This window comes from Cupressus sempervirens, chromosome 1, assembly GCF_028749045.1.
Source record: "Cupressus sempervirens isolate cs-2001-9-10 chromosome 1, ASM2874904v1, whole genome shotgun sequence".
Lineage (NCBI taxonomy): Eukaryota > Viridiplantae > Streptophyta > Pinopsida > Cupressales > Cupressaceae > Cupressus > Cupressus sempervirens.
Window position 1 is genome coordinate 371,032,013 of NC_143118.1, and position 21,769 is coordinate 371,053,781.

Here is a 21,769-nt window from a genome sequence, read left to right on the forward strand (position 1 = left end):
ATTTGGAAGTCATGCTAAAGATGGTGCGGATGATGGCCTAGTGATTGATTAGTTCCTAAATGAGACATTTGGCATTGACACATAGGTAAATTACAATTATAATAAACTAATTTGATCACATTTCATATGTATAGTGAATGACTAATTAATTAACATGTATTGACATTGTTCAAAATTTAGGGTCAAAGTGTTGGTGGCCCTAGTAGTGATCCCCCGGCCCCATTTTTTGTCCCCTTGACGAGTCCAGAGGTATGTATCAATTTAATTATTTAAATGAATACATATATTTATTAAGTAATCATATGAAGGATTGAAAAAAAATATTATGTGTGTGCATCAGTTCTCTATAGGACCGTCAACATTCACTACAGACTCTAAGCCTATATGTGACACGAGCTTCGTAGAGGTACATTTGTTTCATGTTAATTTAGTTCATTTGATTATATTTGTCTCATGTTTCATGTTACATTTAACATGTATTGTATGACATGTAGCTCTTGACATCGAAGATTCCTCCTCATCTTCGGCAATCTGTCGATCATGAAGTGGCTGTAGCTATGGCTAGTTCATAGCCATTGACTGAGGTATGAAAGATTTTTTTTGGTTTTAGTTGTTGTTTATAATAGTTAGTATCAAAATTTCTAATGTTAGTTATAAGTGATTATATTGATTCAATTGTTGTAGGGTCTTGTCACACCTAATCATCCTTGAGCCTTCGAGGTGGACTTGCAGAGTGACTATATGATGGCAGTAAGAAAATAATTATTTTTGTGTGTACACATATTTGATTGCAATGTATAATAATTATTGATTCATATGTACTTTATTTGTATCAGCTTGAGTTAGAGAAGAGCCTCAACAAGAGGACAAGCGAGCATGTGAGGAAGACCCCATCATCGCCACCATCTCCCTCCACATGACAACCAAAGGCCTCTAGAGATTTTTTTCCTTCCCCTCATGGGAAGGAGAAGATATAGTTGATGGACATACATGTATAGGCATCAGTGGACATATATGTTGGATTTTATGTTAGTGGACATATTCTATATACATTATATGTATATATGACATTTTATATTTGATGTATGACATTTATTTGATGCATGACATTATTAGACTTATGACATTATTGGTTAATATATGATATGTTTGTTCATGTACAACATTATTGGTTATCATAATATATTATGTGTTTTTTAATGTACATGACATTATTGGTTATCATTTCATATTATTGGTTATCCTTGAAACATTTTAATTTATTACTCCTACTATAAATAGAACTAAATGTCTTCTATTCTATTAGACATGATTACTAGATTTATTAAGATTGTTGTCTCACTATGTCTAACTTTGAATATTTAAACTTTTAAACTTTTAAAAATGCTTAAAACCTTGTTAAATTGGATTTTAGGAACTCCAAAGGTTTTCCATAACCTAGGAGACAAGTAATAGCATCACTCTTATAACTTGAGCCTATCCTAAAACATATATTGGACACTAATGGTCCAAATTACATTTATTTAATCCTTTTAAGGATATAAATTCATTCCTAAATTTAAATGCCACTTCATGGCATCAAACCGTTATAGAAGCCAACACATTATAATTTATTGGATTTACATCATTTAGAACCCAATAGTCTTTCTTGGAACATTGATCTTCATTAGGCAACTCCCAAGTCTTCATAGTCTTCTTATGTAACTTGATTGGCTTCATGAATTGCTTGTTTATCCTCGGTGCCCCTGCACCATTTGCCATGTTTTTTACGATATGACTATAATCTATGTGATATAGTAGTAAACTAGCTTTAAAGAGGTTTTTCATTATACTTTAATCAATCATTGATCTCAATTGGACAACTCTATTCCATTTGCACATAACTACTAGATAGGCTTCTCACATGTACTTTTTCACTAGTTTGGATTGAGCACTATTGTTGTGCCTAGTTGAAAGAAAAGTTAGAATGATTTTAAAGATTGTCATGATCATACTTTGTCACTTGACATTCTTTTACTTATTCCATCTACATAGTAAATGATTCCACTTTCTTTAAACCTACCACAAAGCCTTACAAATGAACATGAATATTAAGTTTAATACAATGTCATTGTTTTCATGGAAATTAGCATTTTGATAAAGATTTAAGAGTTTTTCTAGAGATGTTGATAGTTACACTACTACAAAGGTTTATAGAGTTGTTCATCGCACTCACTATTGTTGCCTTGAATATTTTCCTTTGATCTCATTCCTTCATAATGCCCTTACCTTATGCATTGATTATCATTAGCATTGTCTCTATAGTGATGCATTGATTATTCCTTCGTAAACCCTCATAATGATGCAAAATAGTGATTTTTATCATTCCTTTGATAGTTTTGACACAATCTTATAAACCTACAACACATTAGAAATTGTGCCATATTAAGCCTACCTCTAATAAGCCCCTAAGATCATGAGTTATGATGAGGAGAAAAAAATTTGAGCTCTTTATAATCTTATCCTTCTACACATCACACCATGTTTTCTCCATGATATTTTTAATGTGGGGGAGATAAATAGAAACTTATGAACTCTTGCAAGCCCCTTAATGTGTCATTATCTTTGTTAGAGATGTTTCAATTTGGCATGCCTGAGAACGTTTTAGTGCTCAATGAGATAGGAAGAGGTTGGGGCTAGTGTTTACCTAGCCACCCAGAGCTAACAAAACAGACAGTTCAATCCTAGGATGAAAGGTGAGAGAGATTTAGTAGTTGGCAACTTTGTACTAGCCAACACTACAAGTTTCAGCATCACCTAAGATGGCGTTGCAAAATCAAAATAGAGTAAGATCTCCAAAAAGAGAGAGAGGTTACTATAGGTCTCTGCAACATGGTCCTATAGGAACTAGAATCGCATCCATACCTCACACAAGCTCCAAGATATGCCTCATCAAAGATTGTTGCCCTATGGTATTTAGTGACCCTTAGGGATGTTTCGGTTTGACATGCCCAAGAACATTTGAGCATTGAATGGGATGGGATGAGGTTGGGAATAGGGTTTACCCACCCACCTGGAGCTAATAGAATAGATAGTTCGATCCCATGATGAAAGGTGAGAGAGATTTGGTAGTTGGCAACTTTTTACTGGCCAACACTACAAGTTTCAGCATCACCCAAGATGGCATCGCAAAATCAAAATGGAGTATTATCTCCATAAAGCAAGAGATGTTATTGTAGATATCCATAATACAATCCTATAGGCACTAGAATCACATCCATATCTTGCAAAATCTCTAAGATATGCCCTGTCAAAGATCGTTTCCCTATGGCATTTAGTGCCCCTTAGGGATGTTTCAGTTTGGCGTGCCCAAGAATGTTTAAGCACTGAATGGGATAGAAAAATGTTGGAGATAGAGTTTACTCGGCCACTCGGAGCTAACAGAATAGATAGTTCAATCCCACGTGCAAAGGTGAGAGAGATTTGGCAATTGGCAACTTTGTACTGGCCAACACTACAAGTTTCAACATCACCTGAGATGGCATCGCAAAATCAAAACAGAGTATGATCTCCAAAAAGTGAGAGAGGTTATTGTTGGTCTCTACAACACAGTCCTATAGGAACTAGAATTTCATCCATATCTTGCACGAGCTCTGAGATATGTCCCATCAAAGATCATTGCCCTATGGCATTTAGTGACCCTTAGGGACGTTTCGATTCAGCATGCTTGAGAATGTTCAAGTGATGAAAAATATAGGACAAGGTTGGGGATAGGGTTTACCCACCCACTTGGAGCTAATGGAACAAACAGTTGGATCCCATGATGAAAGGTGAGAGAGATTTGGTAGTTGGCAACTTTGTATTGGCCAACACTATAAGTTTTAGCATCACTTGAGATGGCATCGCAAAATCAAAATGGACTATGACCTCCAAAAAGTGAGAAAGGTTATTGTAGGTCTATGTGATATGATCTTATAGGAACTAGAATCACGTCTATACATTGTATTAGCTCTGAGATATGCCCCGTCAAAGATTGTAGCCCTAGGGCATTTAGTGACCCTTACAGATATTTTGGTTTAACGTGCCCAAGAATGTTTGAGTGTTGAACAAGATGGGAGGAGGTTGGGGATAGGGTTTTCCTAGCCACCCAAAGCTAACATAATAGATAGTTTGATCCCATGACTAAAGGTGAGAGAGATTTGGTAGTTGGCAACTTTGTACTAGCCAACACTACAAGTTTCAACATCACCCGAGATGGCCTTGGAAAATCAAAATGGAGAATGATCTCCAAAAAATGAGAGAGGTTATTTTAGGTCTCCACAAAAAAAGTCCTATAGGAACTAGAATTTCATCCATACCTTGCACGAGCTCCGAGATATGCCCCATCAAAGATTATTACCCTATGGCATTTAGTGACCTTTAGGGACATTTTGGTTCGGCGTGCCCAAGAATGTTTGAGCATTGAACCAGATAGGAAAAGGTTGGAGATAGGGTTTACCCACCCACTTGGAGCTAACAGAATAGACGATTTGATCCCACGACCCTTTTTCCACTAAGTTGCAAATTTGAGCAACTTTTAAAACTTTCAACAATGCAACTTTGCACAAAATTTGCAATTTTTACATTTTTCACTTGATTCCAATTCTACGACTTAGAAAAGGTTTGGTAACAATAAAATAACTTATTTCCAAATGTTCAGCCCTTCACCAATTCCCAAACTCCTACAAAGTTTTCGACATTTTTGCAATTTTGCTTTGACAACTTTTGCAATTTTTGACATCTTAACTCCTAGATGCCTAAAACTTAACCTAATGACCGTAAGAACCTTTATAACCTCCTAAGAAACATAAAAATCTTTGTTTCCTTGAAAAATACCTATATTGCTCATTTTTATGCCTAAAAAGTGGCCCATAGTGTAACAGTAGAGACTTAGTCCAAAACAACCATACCTCACCTTTTGATATGTTATAGAGGAGCGAAATGGGTATCCTAATCTTCAATTCATTTTCTTGATGTTATGAAAAAATGTGGAGAAAAATTCAAGAGGACAACATTTTATGTAAGAGGACAACATTTTATGCATTTTTTTCTCTTTTTACATCATCACAAATGGAAGAAATGAGGAAGGAGCTCCTGTTAGCCAAATCTCCATAAAATAGTTGAAAACAACCCTGTACAAACTCCATAGAATGTGATCAATCATCGCTGATGTAAAAATGGTACTCCCTCAAAATCTTCTCGTCATCCTCTATACTTGTAGGTGAATGCATGAATGTTATGTGAACAAATATGGAAACCTATTGAGAAGTATAATACTTTTCTTGAACCTCATGTTGTGGTTGTAGTGTGTAGTTCTCTATGAAGTCTACAACTGAAATAATGGTATCCAATGGAAACGTATCCTTGCACAACTTGAATTGCAAATCTAGCCATCAAGCTCTAAGTGTATGCCTTGCATACTCGTAAATAATCTTTTCACAAAAAATCTTCATGAACTCATACACTAGAATCTTTTCAATGACTAAATCACATCGTTTACCATGCTTCCTATCTTATAGAGCATATGTCACTGTCTTAAATTTTTTGTAATCTTCTATTTCATTTCCAATTGCATGTTTACTATCCATATGTTCACAAGTAGATAAAAGTTGCAAAGAACCACAAAATAAGCATGTACCATCCAAGCATGATGTCTTGTAAAATTATTGGCTGTCATCTATTTCACATCAAATGTTGGATATGAATTCCCTTGAAGATCTTGGTGGCTCAGTCATGTCACAATCCTGCAAAACAAACTCAAAATGCAAAAACACACATATATGCCTAAAAATATCAAAATGGTTAGAAAATTCAATATGTATCCTACAACAAGAAGTTTTGCATGTGTGATTTATCTTGACATAAAAAGGTTTACCCATCTCAGAAAATATTTGACTTATTCAAATTTGAGGATACATACCAATAAATTTTGTAAAAAAGTGTGTATGAATTGAGTCTAAAAAATGTTTCACATGTAGGTCGCGATTTTGGCTACCAATCCTCCTTCTTACAACATCTCTTTGATTAGGGGAAACACGTGTGTTATTTTTCCAAAAATCTTCGATCAATGATTTCAAAGGTTCACTAATTTCTTTATCCTTTCTTGGTAGTCTACTACTAAATGTTCATAACTCATTTTTTGTTGGATCTTCCAATCTCTCACACCTTAGCATGGCTCTCTTTAGAGTACCGCTACCAATTTTCAATGTTTTTCTTGTCTGTCTCATGAGTCAAATTTTCTTCATTTGGGTACTTACTATTGTCAATGTAAGTACTCATCTTGTATCTATTACTATCGTGCTTGTGATATTACTATCTTTGGTGCATGATTTAGAACCCACTTTTTCATAAGCACTCATTAGATTCTTTACAATGCTTTTTTCATTTGAATTGTCCATCGTTCTTAGTGCAAGAATCTTCATGATAGGCCTAAATTTCAAATTCCTCATCATTTCAACAAATAATTGGCATTGACCTTCAAATAGTGTATTGAATGATTGAATTTGGTGTTTGTTAGCTTCAAAAAGTCTTCAAATAGTGTTTTCTATGTTGAAACCCATGTTTTCTATCGGAACAATAGAATGCACAATAGACAAAAAGCAAAGAATGGATGAAATGGGACCCAAACTTTCTTTGTGACCATTTTTGGGTGATTGAGATAGTGTGTATGCACTATAACATGTACGCACTATAGTGCATACACACTATGTCAAAACACATCTCTCCCTATCCCACCATCCCCATCCCCTACTCTCTCTCTCCTCCCCCTATGTCTCTCGTCGTCCTCTCCCATCCCCTACTCTCTCTCACACTCTCCCTCTCCTACTTCCTCACCCATCACCTACTCTCTTCTCACTCTCCCTCTCCTACTCCCTCTCCCATCCCTACTCTTTCACTCTCTATCCTCTCCCATCCCCTACTCTCTCACTCTTTCCTCCCCCATCCCCTACTCTCTCTATTTCACACACTCCTATCCCCCCTCTCTCTCTCTCTCACTATTCCTCTCTCCCATCCCCTTCCTCTCTTTCTCTCTCTCTCTCTCCCTCTCCCATCCCTACTCTCTCTCTCTCTCCCCTCTCCCATCCCCTACTCTCACTCCTCTCCCATCCCCCCCTCTCTCTCTCAAACTACTCTCTCTCCCATCCCCTTCTCTCTCTCTCTCTCTCTCTCTTCTCTCTCTCTTCCTCTCTCGTGGCTCTCTCTCTCTCTCTCTCCCCACCACCTACTCTCTCTCCCTCTTCTCACCGCCTACTCCTCTCACCTCTCTTCCTCTCCCATCCCTACTCTCTAGATCTCTCACACACACTTCGTCCCCCTCTCTCCTCTCCTCTCCCACTCCTCTTCTCACCACTACCTACTCTCTCTTCCCTCTCTCTCTCGTCCATCTCCCTCTCTACTCATCTCTCCATCTCCATCTCTCTCTCCCTTCTCTTCCACCACTACTCCTTCTCCTCTCTCAGCTCTACTCTCTCTCCCTAGTCTTCTCTCCCATCTCATCTCCACTCCTTAGGTACTCTCTTCCCATCTCACTCTCTTCCCTCGGTCTTTCTCATCTCCTCTGCCTCTCGCATCCCCTACTCTCTAGATCTCTCAAATACACTCATCTCTCCACCCCTCTCTCTCCTCCCATCTCCCTACCTCTCTAGACTCTCTCTCTACTCTCCTTCCCCTCCTACTCTCTCTCTCTCCCCTATCTCTACTCTCTCACTCTCATCTCTCTCTCTACTCTACTCTCTCCATCCCTCTCTCTCTCTCCCTCCATCCTCCATCCTTTCTTCTATCCTCTTTCACCATCCTACTCTCTCTCACACTACTCTCTCACACCCTTCACTCCATCTCCTACTATCTCCTGTAACCACTAGCACACGTCACACACTCCTCCCCCCCGCTCTCTCTCTTCCCATCCCCTCTCTCTAGATCTGTCACACACACCTTCCCATCCCCCCTCTCTCTCTCTTCCCTACTCCTCTCTCACATCTCTCTCATCCCTACTCTCTCTCACACTTTCCTCCCCATCCTTTACTCGCACTCTCTCCCTCTCCCACCACCTACTCTCTATCCCCCCATCCCCTACTCTCTCTTCCCCTCTCCCATCCCCTACTCTCTCTCTTTGACACGCACATTCTCTCCCTCTCCCATCCCCCTATCTCTCTCCCTCTCCCACTCTCTCTCCCACCACCTACTATCTCTCTCTCTCAAGTTTCTCTCTCCCTCTCTACTCTCTCTCTACCATCCCTTACTCTCACTCTCTCTCTCCCATCCCCTACTCTCTCTCACACTCTCTCCATCCCCTACTCTCACTCTCTCTCCCATCTTGTATGAGCTCTCTCTGCTACCACTACTCTCTCTCTCACTCTCTCCCATCCCTACTCTCTCTCCCCTCTCCCTTCCCTTACGCTCTCTCTTTTACAGACACATAACACTCCTCCCCCTCTCTCTCTCTCTCCTCTCTCCATCCCCTACTCTCTAGATTTGTCACACACACTTCCCCCCCTCCTCTCTCTCCTTCTCTCACTCCCTCTCACACCACCTACTATCTCTCTCTCTCATGTACTCTCTCTCCCTCTCTACTTTCTCTCTCCCATCCCCTACTCTCACTCTCTCTCTCCCATCCCCTACTTTCTCTACACTCTCTCGATCCCATAAGAGCATATGACTCTTTCTGCCACCCCTACTCTCTCAGACCTAACTCTCTCAACGCTCACTCTCTCTCCCATCCCCTACTATGTCTCTCTTACACATATTCTCATTCCCCCTCTCTCTCTCTCCCTCTCCCACCACCCTACTCTCTCTCCCCCACCCCTACCTCTCTCTCGTCCCTCAACTCTCTCTTCCCCGATACACTCTCTTCCAATACACACTCGCTATCTCCCTCTCTCCTCCCATCCCCTACTCTCTAGATATCTCACACACACTTCGCCATTCGCCCCTCTCTTTCCCTGGCCCGACTCCCTCTCTCACTCTCTCCCTCTCTACTCTCTTCTTCCCAATCTCCTACTCTCACTCTCTCTCTGCCACTCCTACTTATCTCACACTCTCACACTCTCTCCCATCCCCCTGCTCTCTCTCTTACACACACTCCCATCCCCCTCTCTCTCCCTCTCCCACTCTCTCTCCCATTGCCTACTCTCTTTCTCTCCCATCCCCTACTCTCTCTCTATCTCTCTCCCCTCTCCCATTCCCTACTCTCTCTCTTTCACACACACACACACCCATCCACCCCTCTCTCCTCTCACATCCCCTACTCTATCTCTCACTCACTCTCCCTCTACCACTCCCTCTCCTACTGCCTACTATCTCTCTCACTCTCACTCTCACACAGTCTCTCTGTCTCTCACTATCACTTTCTCCCTCTCTACTCTCTCTCACATTTTCACACTTTCTCCCATCCCCTACTCTCTCTCTCTATCTCTCTCTCTCTCTCTCTCTCTCTCTCTCTCTCTCCACACACACACACACACACACACACACACACAGATTTCTATCCCCCCTCTCTCTCCCTCTCCCACTCCCTCTCTCGCCACCTTCTCTCTTTCTCCCCTATCCCCTACTCTCTCTCTCCCCCCTCTCCCATTCCCTACTCTCTCTCTTTCACACACATGCACTCCCATCCTCCTCTCTCTCACTCTCCCTCTCCCACTCCATGTCCTACTACCTACTCTCTCTCTCCCCCATTCCCTACTTTCAATCTCTCTCTCCCATCATGTACTCTCTCTTTCCCCATCCCCTACTCTCAATCTCTCTCTCCCATCCTGTACTCTCTCTCTCTCTCTCTCTCACACACACACACACACACACACACACATCCATCCCCCCCCCCCCCCCTCTCTCTCTTGCTTTGTGTCACTTCTTCCTTCTTTATGCACTATTTAGGTCTCAATAGTGCCTACGCACTATAGCACACATGCATGATTGAGACCCAAATTCAAAATGCTTTAAATAGTGTGCATGCGCTATTCAAAGCTTTGCATTAAACTAAGCCTAAAGCTTGGTTTTGCCTTCGAGATCCAGCCGAAAGGTTTGGAGTCTATAAACAGGTATGAGACGTGTTTAGCTACAAACATATAAAAAATGATTGATTTTTCTTGTGTGCTCTCCTTCAAGATTCCTCGTGGTTGGTCATCGATAAGATTAGGTTACATGACATTGTAGGTCTCTATGTTAGATATATAACCATATAATTTATTTTTAATTTGAACTATTTCAAGCCTTTCATTTATAATTTATTTTGAATGTATGTCCATTTTTTTTCAAAAACCACCATGTACTAATTGGGCTATAGATTTTAGCTCATTCATCAAATTTTGCAACAACTTAGCTTTTTAGAAACTACACTCCATTCTACACACTTTGAAAAAAAGAAGTTTTGATTTTAGATTAGTTTTCAATGATTTCTAGGGGGAGCACATAGATATTTCACATTTTTGGGATGTGTCTAGTTAAAAAAATCATTAAAAATAAAATACACATTATAAAATTACCTAAAAAAATCTGGGATAAACTACATAGTGTTAAGTAACTTTTGACTAGAGCAATTAAAGAATTTCAAAAAAAAATTAAAATTTTAGGGGGGCCACACTTTGTACTATATTATGTTTTTTTGGAATGAACAGTACCATTTTTTATGGCCCCTTTTTTTGAGGACCTAAAACTAAACCAGTTTGAAAAAAAAAGTAGTAGTTTAGAAACTAGATTCAAAGGACTGCTACTTTTTTTTTTGTCATATCTTAAAATTTTGAGCATAACTATCTTCAAATTCTTGTCAAAGTTCAAAAATTGCTGATTTCAAAAAAAAGGTGTCCACTTATACCCCCCTTTTGGCACCACAACTTGGTGCACTTACCCCCTTATGAAAAAATTGTGTAAGTGAAAATACTCACCTTATGAGCTTTCACAGCAAACTTTTGAAAGTAGTTAAACCTAGATGGGATAGTGCAATGAAGACTATTAAGGAAATCTCTAAACAAACCTTGAGACAGCTTATGTCAAGTCTCAGTGAGAAAGAGATGATGGAAACTTTAAAGTAGGATGAGAAGAAGCTCACTCTCAAATTCAATACATGTCTGATACTTCTTAAAGACATTAAATCTACGGTGAAATCTACTACTACCATATGGGAAAACATGTATGGGTTGCACAAACCGAGTGACTTTGTTGTGCATGTTGATGACAAAGATGGTGAAGACAAGGATGCAAAAGAAGTAGAAATCAAGGATGATGAGATAGATGATGTTAATCTAGATGATGAGGAGGAAGAAAAGGAAGGTACTCGAGGAAGCCTTGTAGAAATATAGAGTATTGAAGAATCTAATGTAGAGAAGATTGTAGCATAGATTATGACTTCCTTTGCTTATTCTCTGAGAAAAGCCTTAGTGTAATCAGGCTCAGAGAAGACTTCTACCAAGTTGGTTGTGGTTACCACTAGATTATCTTGCACTAAACCAATCTCTAGATCTATACTACTGAGTGTTTCATTGACTAAAGTGCCCAGCACTTCATCTATTGAGAAGCTAATCCCTCCAACATCAAGTTCTACCAAACAACAACCAAGTACATCAAGTATTCCATCCATCACTACATTTATTGCTATTCCATCTATTTATACTATTGTATAAAGTGTATATCCATATCTAGTGTAATGATAGTTGAGACTTGGTCTCTACTAAGCAATTAAGTTCTCAATAAAATAAAATAAATTATTTCATCAATTATTTCAAAAGAAGAGGATAAAAAGGAAGAAATTGATCTAGATGAGGACATTGTTATTCCAAATTGGGATATCTCTATCCTCACTCCTAATCAAATAGATCCCCTAGGAGAAATTTTGAAGAAAAAGGATAAGAAATAGAAGCTTAGAGAATAGAGAAAGAAGGAAAATCAAGTCCTTGAGGACATAAAGAGCATATTTTTTGATGCTCTAAATATCGAGGTTGATAGAAAACAACTTATTTTGGATCAGTTAGCTAAAATTGTCCACAAGTATAATGAAGAGTTGAATGGACAGGAAAAAATGTTGTAGAGAGTTGAAAGGAAATTTGAAAATAAAGTGTTGGAGCAAGTAGCACTAAAAATTTCTATAGATCAAGTAGAACTATCTAACATTCTTGCTACACTAGAAACATATGTCAATAATGTTATTTCTTTATTTGTCAAATTGAGCGACACATCTATCTTCACAAAGGAGATTAAAGATAAATTGTCCAAGATAGATGAGGATATGAAGGCAAGTGCACACCAGTTGTCACTTGATCCAAGTTATAGTTCTACACACTTCACAAAGATCAAATATCTAACAAATCTCCTAGCAAAATTATTGAGGGAAGAATCCAGAATTAGAGCTGCACTTGCAGAATTTAAGGGCATGATTATTCCAACCATGGATGCACTACAAAAGCACATTGAACATGCAAAGACTCTCATCCATGTAAATAACTTCTCCATAGCTAACCACATGATGGAACTCTCAGTAGAGGTATGTTGATCTCATATTGGTTTTGACAAGTGAGTGTCTATACACTTAAGTCATTTACTTACTTTATACCGAACAAGTAGCATATGTCAAGCACAACATGTATAAGTTAGAGCATGTTGAGTCAATAGCTAGTGTCAAGTCACTCATGTTCCAAGTCACTCAAGTACGAAGTAGATAGTATATGTCGAGTGATTCAGGAGCCAAGCAAGTAGTGCATGTCAAGTCACTCAGATGCTGAGTGACAATAGTAAAATCAGTATGTATCAAGCATTAGGGCCTTCAGATGTTGAGTAACACAATTTTGTCAAAGTTGTTTGTATTGGCACAAACTACTATGTAAACCATTTTTGAGTCAACTTATAGATTGAATTAGAATATTTAAGTTATAAGGACAAAACTTAAGTTGGAATCCCTATGCATCACATGCACACAATTAGGTATAAGGAAGGTTTAAGCAAAAATATGGGCAAATCATAGTCATTAATTCATACCTAGCCCTAAGTCACCTAGGTCTTCTTAAGGAAGAAAAACCATAAACTTTCTATGAGCGTGAAAGGAAATGAATGAATGATCAAGGAGAGTTTTACATGTGCAAACTAGGACATTCATGGTGACCAAGGTATTATGATCTGAATTGTATTAAAGAATCAGTTAGAGGATAACAGAGGAAGGAAATAGTGAACAGTAGAGAGACATCTAATCAAAAAGGATCAAGTACATAGTATAATAGAGGTGATCTGTTATCAAGCATAAGAGTGTTAATCATAGGATCAATGCTGAGACATTCTAACAGGTAAATTAGTTAATCGCTTAACAAAGTAGTCCTAACAGGCTGTATTGAAATCCTCCAACAAGGTGCTTACTTAATTATGAGTTGAATTCTTTTAACAAGGAATACTTTTAATAGGGTGTTGAAATCCTTTAACAAGGTAAGACCTAACAGTCTTTGTAAGCCTTTAATAGGGCAGACCTTTCATAGGGTAGATCATGGTTCATGATCAAACATTGTAACCTTCATTGGATACACTTTATTACTACAGTATTGAAGATTTGTGGGTGTCATCCCCACCCCTATTTTACCTTCAGGTAAAAGCATAGATCTGTGTCACCGTTTGTGATACAAAAACCTGTTTTGGTCAAATCTCATTTCTCTATCAAAACTCAATTTAAAAAAAAAACTAAAAATACCCTTTTATAGATTTCAGATTCAATATCATCATTATATAAATTTTTGAGTGTTTTGATTAGTTATAATATGCTATAATCTAAAAATATTATAAGTCAATATTTCAACATTTCAGAAGATGCTCTCTCAAAAAATGAAAAAAAATAGTAAATCATATCAAAAAAATTTAAAAAATATATTTATCACTAGAGGAGAGAATCATCTTCATGAATATATAATTTTTTTTCAAGAAGGTATAGATTTGATAGGTAAGTTTTGACGAGAGGAAAAAATGGTTGGATTCTGACAAGGTCGAACTTGAGTACTTATAAAAATAAAATATACATCAAAAATAATTATTTCTTTTTTCGTGCACTAGCTATACATGTCATCTATAAAATATTTTCAAATCATAACGAAAAAAGATGATTTGCACATACTTGTTTGACGGGAACTACATCCTATATTTTTTACAGTTAAAAAAGGGATTTCAAAATAAAATAAAATGAATAAATTCTTAGTCAAAATAATAATAAAAATTATGGGCATAAAATTCATACAATTCTACACATTTCATCAATTTACATCATCTTCATATTTTAAACGCAAATACCATTTTTTTTGTCATTAATGTTGAACTGTCACATTCTGATATCACTTTTCTTTATAAAAGGTGACACGGGTTTGTGCTTTTACCCCTTCTTATTGGAGGGCTTATGGGTAATCATATCTTTTCTCATATGTGTGAATTCTTACTTGTTTACATGTTTTAGATGTACATGCTTTACATGGTATTTTAGTTTACTTATTGAATATGTGAGATGCATGTTTTGTAAATATTTTATGGGTCAAATTTTGAAGAACTAATTCACCTCCCCCCACCCCCCTTAGAACTTTACCTTTCCTATTGTAATTCCAACAATTGCTATTAGAGCCTAGTTCTCTAAAAGTGAAGCTTTGCAGCTTTGAGAAAAGATCTTGGAAATGGAAGTCTACAAGTTGGGAAAGAACATTGAGAATTAGGGAATTGAAATACAACTCATTCTACATCATTTGAATGAAGCAAGAGATGATCTAAAGAAATCATTGAAGAGAAGGAAGGAAATAACCATTGAGGAGAATGACAAACAATATAGAGAGATGGATACTATTAAGTTGTTTTTAAATGGAGACTCCAACAAATTTGATCAGCAATTGGAAATCTAATGGAAAAGAATAGAACCCAAGCTGAAGAAATTATAAATCTCAAGATAGAACAAGAATCACAAGCCATATAACTATGTGAGGTGATCAAACAGAAAAAGAAAGTAGTGGAAGAAAAAGCCATGATTGAAGATGACAAAAGAGTTTTGACCAGCCAATTGGAAGAGAGGTCATCAGAGGTAAACAAGATTACCAACATGCAGTTAGAAACTTTGGGTCAATTGATGAATGCCAACCATGAACTAAATTACAAGGACATTGAGATAACAACACTAAAGTTTTAGAATGAATAGTTTAGCAATGACCTAAAAAGGAAAAAGGAGTTTTCTAAAAGTTTCAATAAACCTAGTGAAGCCATCAAGTACTCTGAACAATTGATGAGAACCCCTAGATCTAACAATAATACATCTAGATTAGGATATGCAAGTACTGAAGAAGGAGAATCATCTAAAAGTGTTGAAGAAAGGAGTAAAAAAGGAAAGAATTCCAAACCTAATTGTCATAATTGTGGTAAGAAAGGACATACTACCAACATGTGCAGGACCAAGACTGTAAGTTGAATGTTAAGTAGAGGAGCATGGGTCACTAACACAAGTGCACAAAAAAAAGCCATTAGGTACATGAATGTAGAACCAAGATCATGCACACTCAAAGATTTGAAGGATATTGTTACAACTGTCAAAAGTATGGACATAGAGCTTTTGAGTGTAGATCCAACCCAATATGGTCATCAAACAAGCAAGCAAAGGTAAAGAACAATGGAAAATTTTATAATTGGGAATATAATACAAGTTATAGTTATCATTACTGTCAAAAGTATGGACATATTCCTAAGAACTATATTAGAAAATACTTCAGGAGTGACTACAAAAGGTGGTTGAGTCAAACCATATGTTTTAGCTATTTAAAGACTAGTCAAATTAGTTGATATTGTCCAGCAAGGTCAAAGGCACCAAGTCATGAGTTTAATAAAGGAAAAGGCAAGGAAGATATTGAAAATGTCAAAAATGAAATAAACAAACATCAAAGAGAAAGGAGGATTGTAGCACATCAAGTGGAGAAGGGATCACTTTACCTAATGGGTCAGGTGATCACACCTCATCAAACTAAGCAATCAAGAGGGATGTGGGACTTATATTTAAAACTTATACCACACATTAACTCCAAAGGATTTATTTTTGAAAAGATTACATAAGCATGAATAAAGATGCAAAGTGTTATTAGGAATATATTTAACTTTTGTCAGTCTTTCATGTTACTTTCGAGCATGAAAATTTTTCTATGATTATCCAGTGAATTCTAGCAAATATCAAGCTAATAGATTGGCTAGTTGATGCCAACCTCATAATGGTTGCCAAGAAAATAAAAAGACAATTGGATGCCAAGTAAGCCAAAAATTAGTTGATGCTGAGCTTATAGCTGTGTAAGCACTTGACATTAATTGAGGCATTTTAAAGGGGTATGTGATCGATTTCTACTCATTTAACATCATTCAAATTTGAGAGAGAGCAAAAAGAGCTAAAGATGATCTAGAAATTTCATCTAAAGCATTTATAGGAGATTTGAGTGTTGGAAATGATTGAAATGATCATGAATGAAGAATAATGGAACTGGTAAAGAATGTTTCAATCATTGTTTTGTCATTGATGTCAAACTTGCTACTTGTAGGAATGACAATTGCTTAAGTGATCCAAATACTATCAATTGGTTGATTTAAGGAGGTGGCAATCAATAAGATATAACTAGAGCACCTAGAGAAAGGTTGAAGTTATGATATTGTAATGAAGTATAAGGATCAACTAAGCCATTGATGAAATAGTGTATTGATGACATACTCTAAGAGGTTGGACACACTAAGACATATCAAAGATGTAATGTTTAACTAAGTCATTTGTAAAGCTTAACTAAGTTCATTGGAGAGAGTCGAGCAAGCTAGTAAGAGCCAAACAGATTCTTAGTTGAAGCTGAGCAAGTTTAGTGTGTGCCAAGTGATCTTCAGATGCCAAGTAGCCTTTAGGTGCTAAGTAAAGATTAAGTGCCAAGTGACTTCAGGTGTCGAGTGAAGATCAAGTGCCGAGTGACTTCAGGTGCCAAGCAAGATAGAAGAGTGGAGTGATATTCAAGTGCTGAGCAAAGCAAAAATGCTATAGGTGTCGAGTGCCAGTAAAATAATAGTAGAAGCCGAGTAACATAGAAGGAGTTGAGCATCAGTAAATCAATGATGTCGAGTTGATGCATTATTTGTTAAGTCAAAGATTCGCCAGATCAATAGCGATAAGTTTGTTACATCAAATTTTGTGAATTAGTTGGATGATAAGGATGATGAGTAGATGTCACAGAATTTTATGTAAACCATGCAAACCAATTCAAGGCGAATGCTAATGGATTTATCATAAAGTTTCTAGAAGAAATAATTTGGATGAAAAAAAATACCATTTTCTGAAGATCAAATTAATATTTGAGTGGGAAATGAAGAATAGAACTTCTTTATAAGGAGTTATAGATCAGAGATAAAATGTGAATGCATGAGAGGGAGTTGGTCATAAAGTATGGTCATGAAAAGAAGCCAAGAGGAGTAAAGAACAGAGCATCAAGACTCTGAGTTGATCAAATGATCATGGAGTGCATTGGCATAATGAGTAGAAGAACTCAAGGAGACAGATCTTGAAGGGTGAACAACCTGTCAACACTGCAAGGGAGGAAATCCAAGCAAAGAAAAGGACTGAAGAGTGATCTAAAATCTGCAAGGGTTAAGTTGCAATCTATATTAGGTCAAAACCCTTCTAATACTTTCTTACCATTGTATTAGACATTGAAACCCTACATTGCTAGGTTAGCTTAATAGCTATGTCGATAAGCCTCAGGAAAAGGATAAAGAGATCCCCAAGAGAAGGATAAAGAGATCCTCAAGAGAAGGATAAAGAGATCCTTAGGAGAAGGATAAGAGATCCTTAGGAGGAGGATAGGAGATCCTTAGAGAGGGATGAAAGATTCTTTTGAGAAGGTGACTATAAATCCCATGGACTTGGGTGAGCCTAACAACTCTATGTAAATCCTTTAATAGGGTGACATTCCAAGTTGAATGTTCTTAAGTCCTTTAATAGGGAACACTCCTAAAAAGGTTTAGAAATCCTTTAACAGGGTCACATTTAGCAATGTGTTGTAGCCTTTAACAGGGTAGGCCGTCAGAAGTGGTTGAAATCAATTGCGCAGTTATTTAGTGGGTATCATCCCCACCCTAGTTTTACCTTCTTATTCTTGGAGGGTTTTTGGGTCATCAAAATCCTTAGTGTTATGGTGTGATGCATGTTTACTTTTCATGATTGTTTAATGTTTAATTGCATGCATTGATAATTTTAGTTTTGTGCCATTAAGGATTAGAAGAAAAAGTTTAATTGGACATCATCAGACCTTTGACAACTGATTCAACCCCCCCCCCTCTTAGTTATTCTAAAAAAATTCTAACAATTGGTATTAGAGCTCACTACTGATTTATTTCAAGGTACTAGCAGTAGAAAGATCAAGATGTCCAAAAGAGAAGTTCCCAAGCTAAACAAAGACAACTTTGTTGCATGGAAAAGTCTGATGAAGCTACACCTCAGATCAATAGGTGACTATGCACAGACCTCAATCACAGTCAATCATGTAGACCTTGCAGGACCTCTCACTGCAAATGACATGAGCAAGAAGAAGGAGCACAATCAAGCAATGTTAGATATTGCTTCAGCACTAAGCTATGCTGAGTACAATGACATAAAAGGATGTGATACTACACATCAAATGTGGGAAACATTATCAAGAATCAATGGAGGAGATAATAATGTCAAGAGAGCCAAAAGAGAGAGCCTAAGAGGAAAGTTTGACGACATAAAAATGGAAGAAGGAGAAAATGCTACTCAATATGGTGCAAGGATAAAGGAAGTAGTAAGTGCCATAAGAATCCTAGGAGGATAGTTAGTAGAAGAAACAGTATGTAGAAAATACTTGAGAACTTTGCTTCCCATCTATGCTATAAGAGTATCAGCCATCCAAGAGCTAAGGTGTGTACCAGGCAAAGCATTGTCATTTGAAGGAATAATTGGAAGACTCACTACCTTTGAGCTATCCAACTTTGATAACTACAAGCCAAAAAACTTTGAATCTGCATTCAAAGCCGAGATGACATTAAAAGAAAATGAGGAGATGCAAACAAAGAAAAAGAGTGGAAAAGGAAAGTATGTATCCAGTGACAGCAACACTAATTAAGATGATGTGGACCAATTAGAGGCATTACTAGCAAAAAGATTTCATAGAGGAAGAGGCAAATTCAAAGGTAAGCTACCAATCATTTGTTTCAATTGTAATAAAGTTGGTCACATTGTAGCTAGATGCACAGAAAAGAAAAATTACAAGGATGGAGGAAACTTCAAGAAGAGGACAACAAGGACTACAGAGGTAAAGGAAAAAGATGCTACATTGTTGAAGAAGACTCTGACAAGAATGATGATGAAATAGTCTATGTGGCTATGAAAACTGAATCAGATGAAGATGAAGCAACTGCCCTGGTAACCTACATGAACAGGAATGATAGATGGATCATAGATAGTGGATACTCTCATCACATGACTGGAGATAAAAGTAAGTTTATTTTCTTTACTCAATATGAAGGAAATAGTGTTAGATTTGGTAATAATGTACCATGTTAGATCAAAGGGAAAGGTAGTATCAAGCTTACTGAAAAGATATCATGTGATAATGCATACTACGTTGAAGGCCTAAATTATAACTTGTTAAGTGTCTCACAGTTAGGCAACATAGGATGTAAGGTTGAATTCAAAAAAGGAGTTGCTAAGATCTATGATTCTCAAGGAAGTCTAATAGGAGAAGGTGATTAGACTAAGAGTAATTTGTTTTACCTTGACATGGAAGATGCTTCTTGTCTCATTGTTCAAACTAATAATGTATGGTTATGGCACAAGAGGCTATGTCATGTAAATTTTGACAATCTCATAAGTATCAGTAAAATGAAGAAAGTTAGAAGTCTACCAAAGTTTTAAAAAACCTGATAACACCATGTGCAAACAATGCCAACTAGGGAAGATGACCAAGTCAACTTTCAAAAGAAAGACTTATACTTTTAATGAAGTATTAGAGCTAGTTCATATTGACTTGTGTGGTCCTATTGAAGTACAAATTTATAAAGGTGATAGATACATAATGCTATTTGTAGATGACTATTCAAGGATGATGATAGTTGTGTTCCTGAAACTAAAATTAGATGCATTCCAAATGTTCAAATGGTACCTAGCAAGAGTTGAGAAAGAGACTGGAAAGAGCCTAAAATCTCTCAGATCTAATAGAGGAGGTGAATTCACATCAAGAGAATTTGAAGAGTTCTGCAATGAAAGAGGAATCAAGAGGCAGACATCAGCACCCAAGACTCCACCTCATAATGGTATAGTAGAGAGAAGGAATAGAGCAGTTATTGAATATGCCAGAACCTTATTGATGGAGAAAAATGTTGCACTCAAGTACTGGAGAGAAGCTATAAGTACTACAATCTACACACTCAACAGAGTTCATGTCAAGAAAGGTACAAATGCAACACCTTTTGAATTATTGTATGGGCATTCTCATAATGTAAAACATTTCAAAATATTTGGATGCAAATGCTATATATAAAGAGTCTAGAAATGAAAAGTTTGATGCAAAGAGTGAGGAAGGCACATTTCTTGGTTATTCTACTAGAAGAAAAGCTTATAAGTGCTTGAATGTTAACACTAACAAAGTAGTAGAAAGAAAAAATGTGAAGTTTGATGAGCTTATAAAATTTCAAAGTGTTGAGAATACCAAGAAAGAAAAAGAATAAAAGACCTTTGTATACTTTTATGAAGGTATACCTAGTAATGGTGAAGTTGCAACTTAGAATAACAATTAGCAACAAAATCTAGCACCTGTCGAGTCACAGACAGTGAATGCCGAATAGTAGACACATTCAAAAGCCAAGCTGCAGAATACAAAAAATGTTCATTCAGATTCTGAGAACTATCAACATGAAGGAAATGAAGAAATATCTGATGAAAATATACATGAAGATTTAGATTGTGAAAGAGACAATATGCAAACAAGGAAAGAACCAGTATTGGCAAAGAATGTAAGAAGAAATCATCCTGCATATCAAATTATTGGAAACAAAGAGGCGGGACCAATGACAAGGAATAGACTCAAAAGTGAAACATGTCTGCTCAGCAAAATGGAACCAAAAATAGTAAGTGAAGCCATAACAAATGATGGCTGGTATAATGCTATGAAAGAAGAAATAGAACAAATTGAGAAAAATAAGACATGGACCTTAGTCTCAAGACCAGTTGACAAGAATGTAATTGGAACCAAGTGGGTGTTTAGAAAAAAGTTAGATGAGAATGGTGAAATCACAAGGAACAAGGAAAGACTAGTTTGTAAAGGGTATGCACAAGAAGAAGGACTAGACTATGGAGAAACTTTTTCTCCAATTACAAGAATGGAAGGAGTAAGGACCTTACTGGCATGTGCAGCTTTCAAAAGATTTAAAGTCTTTCAGATGGATGTAAAGTCTGCATTTCTGAATGGTATACTTGAAGAGGAAGTCTACATAGAGCAACTAGAAGGTTTTGTTGATGAAAAGAATAAAAATAAGGTATGCAAATTACATAAGGCTCTATATGGATTAAAGCAAGCCCCTAGAGCTTGGTATGAGAGACTTCACAAGTATCTAGTGCAAATAGGATTTGAAAGAACTAATGATAACAACAATATGTGTTGGAAATATTCAAGATATGACAAGTTACTGAGAGGGGAGGGGTGAATCAGTAACTTCTAAAATTTCAAACAATAAAACTGCATACTGATATATTCACCATTCATCAAAGTAACCTACTGTAAGCATGAAACAA

At 37.0% G+C, this 21,769-nt stretch overlaps 1 long non-coding RNA gene across 1 annotated transcript; it reads left to right on the forward strand.

Annotated features, from left to right (window-relative positions):
* The first annotated feature begins 304 nt into the window (after nt 1-304).
* Nucleotides 305-1,149, forward strand: LOC149577785 (uncharacterized). Its single transcript, XR_016354010.1, has 4 exons — nt 305-406; nt 495-584; nt 685-750; nt 837-1,149. It is a non-coding gene; the product is annotated as an uncharacterized LOC149577785 (long non-coding RNA).
* The last annotated feature ends 20,620 nt before the right edge of the window (nt 1,150-21,769 follow it).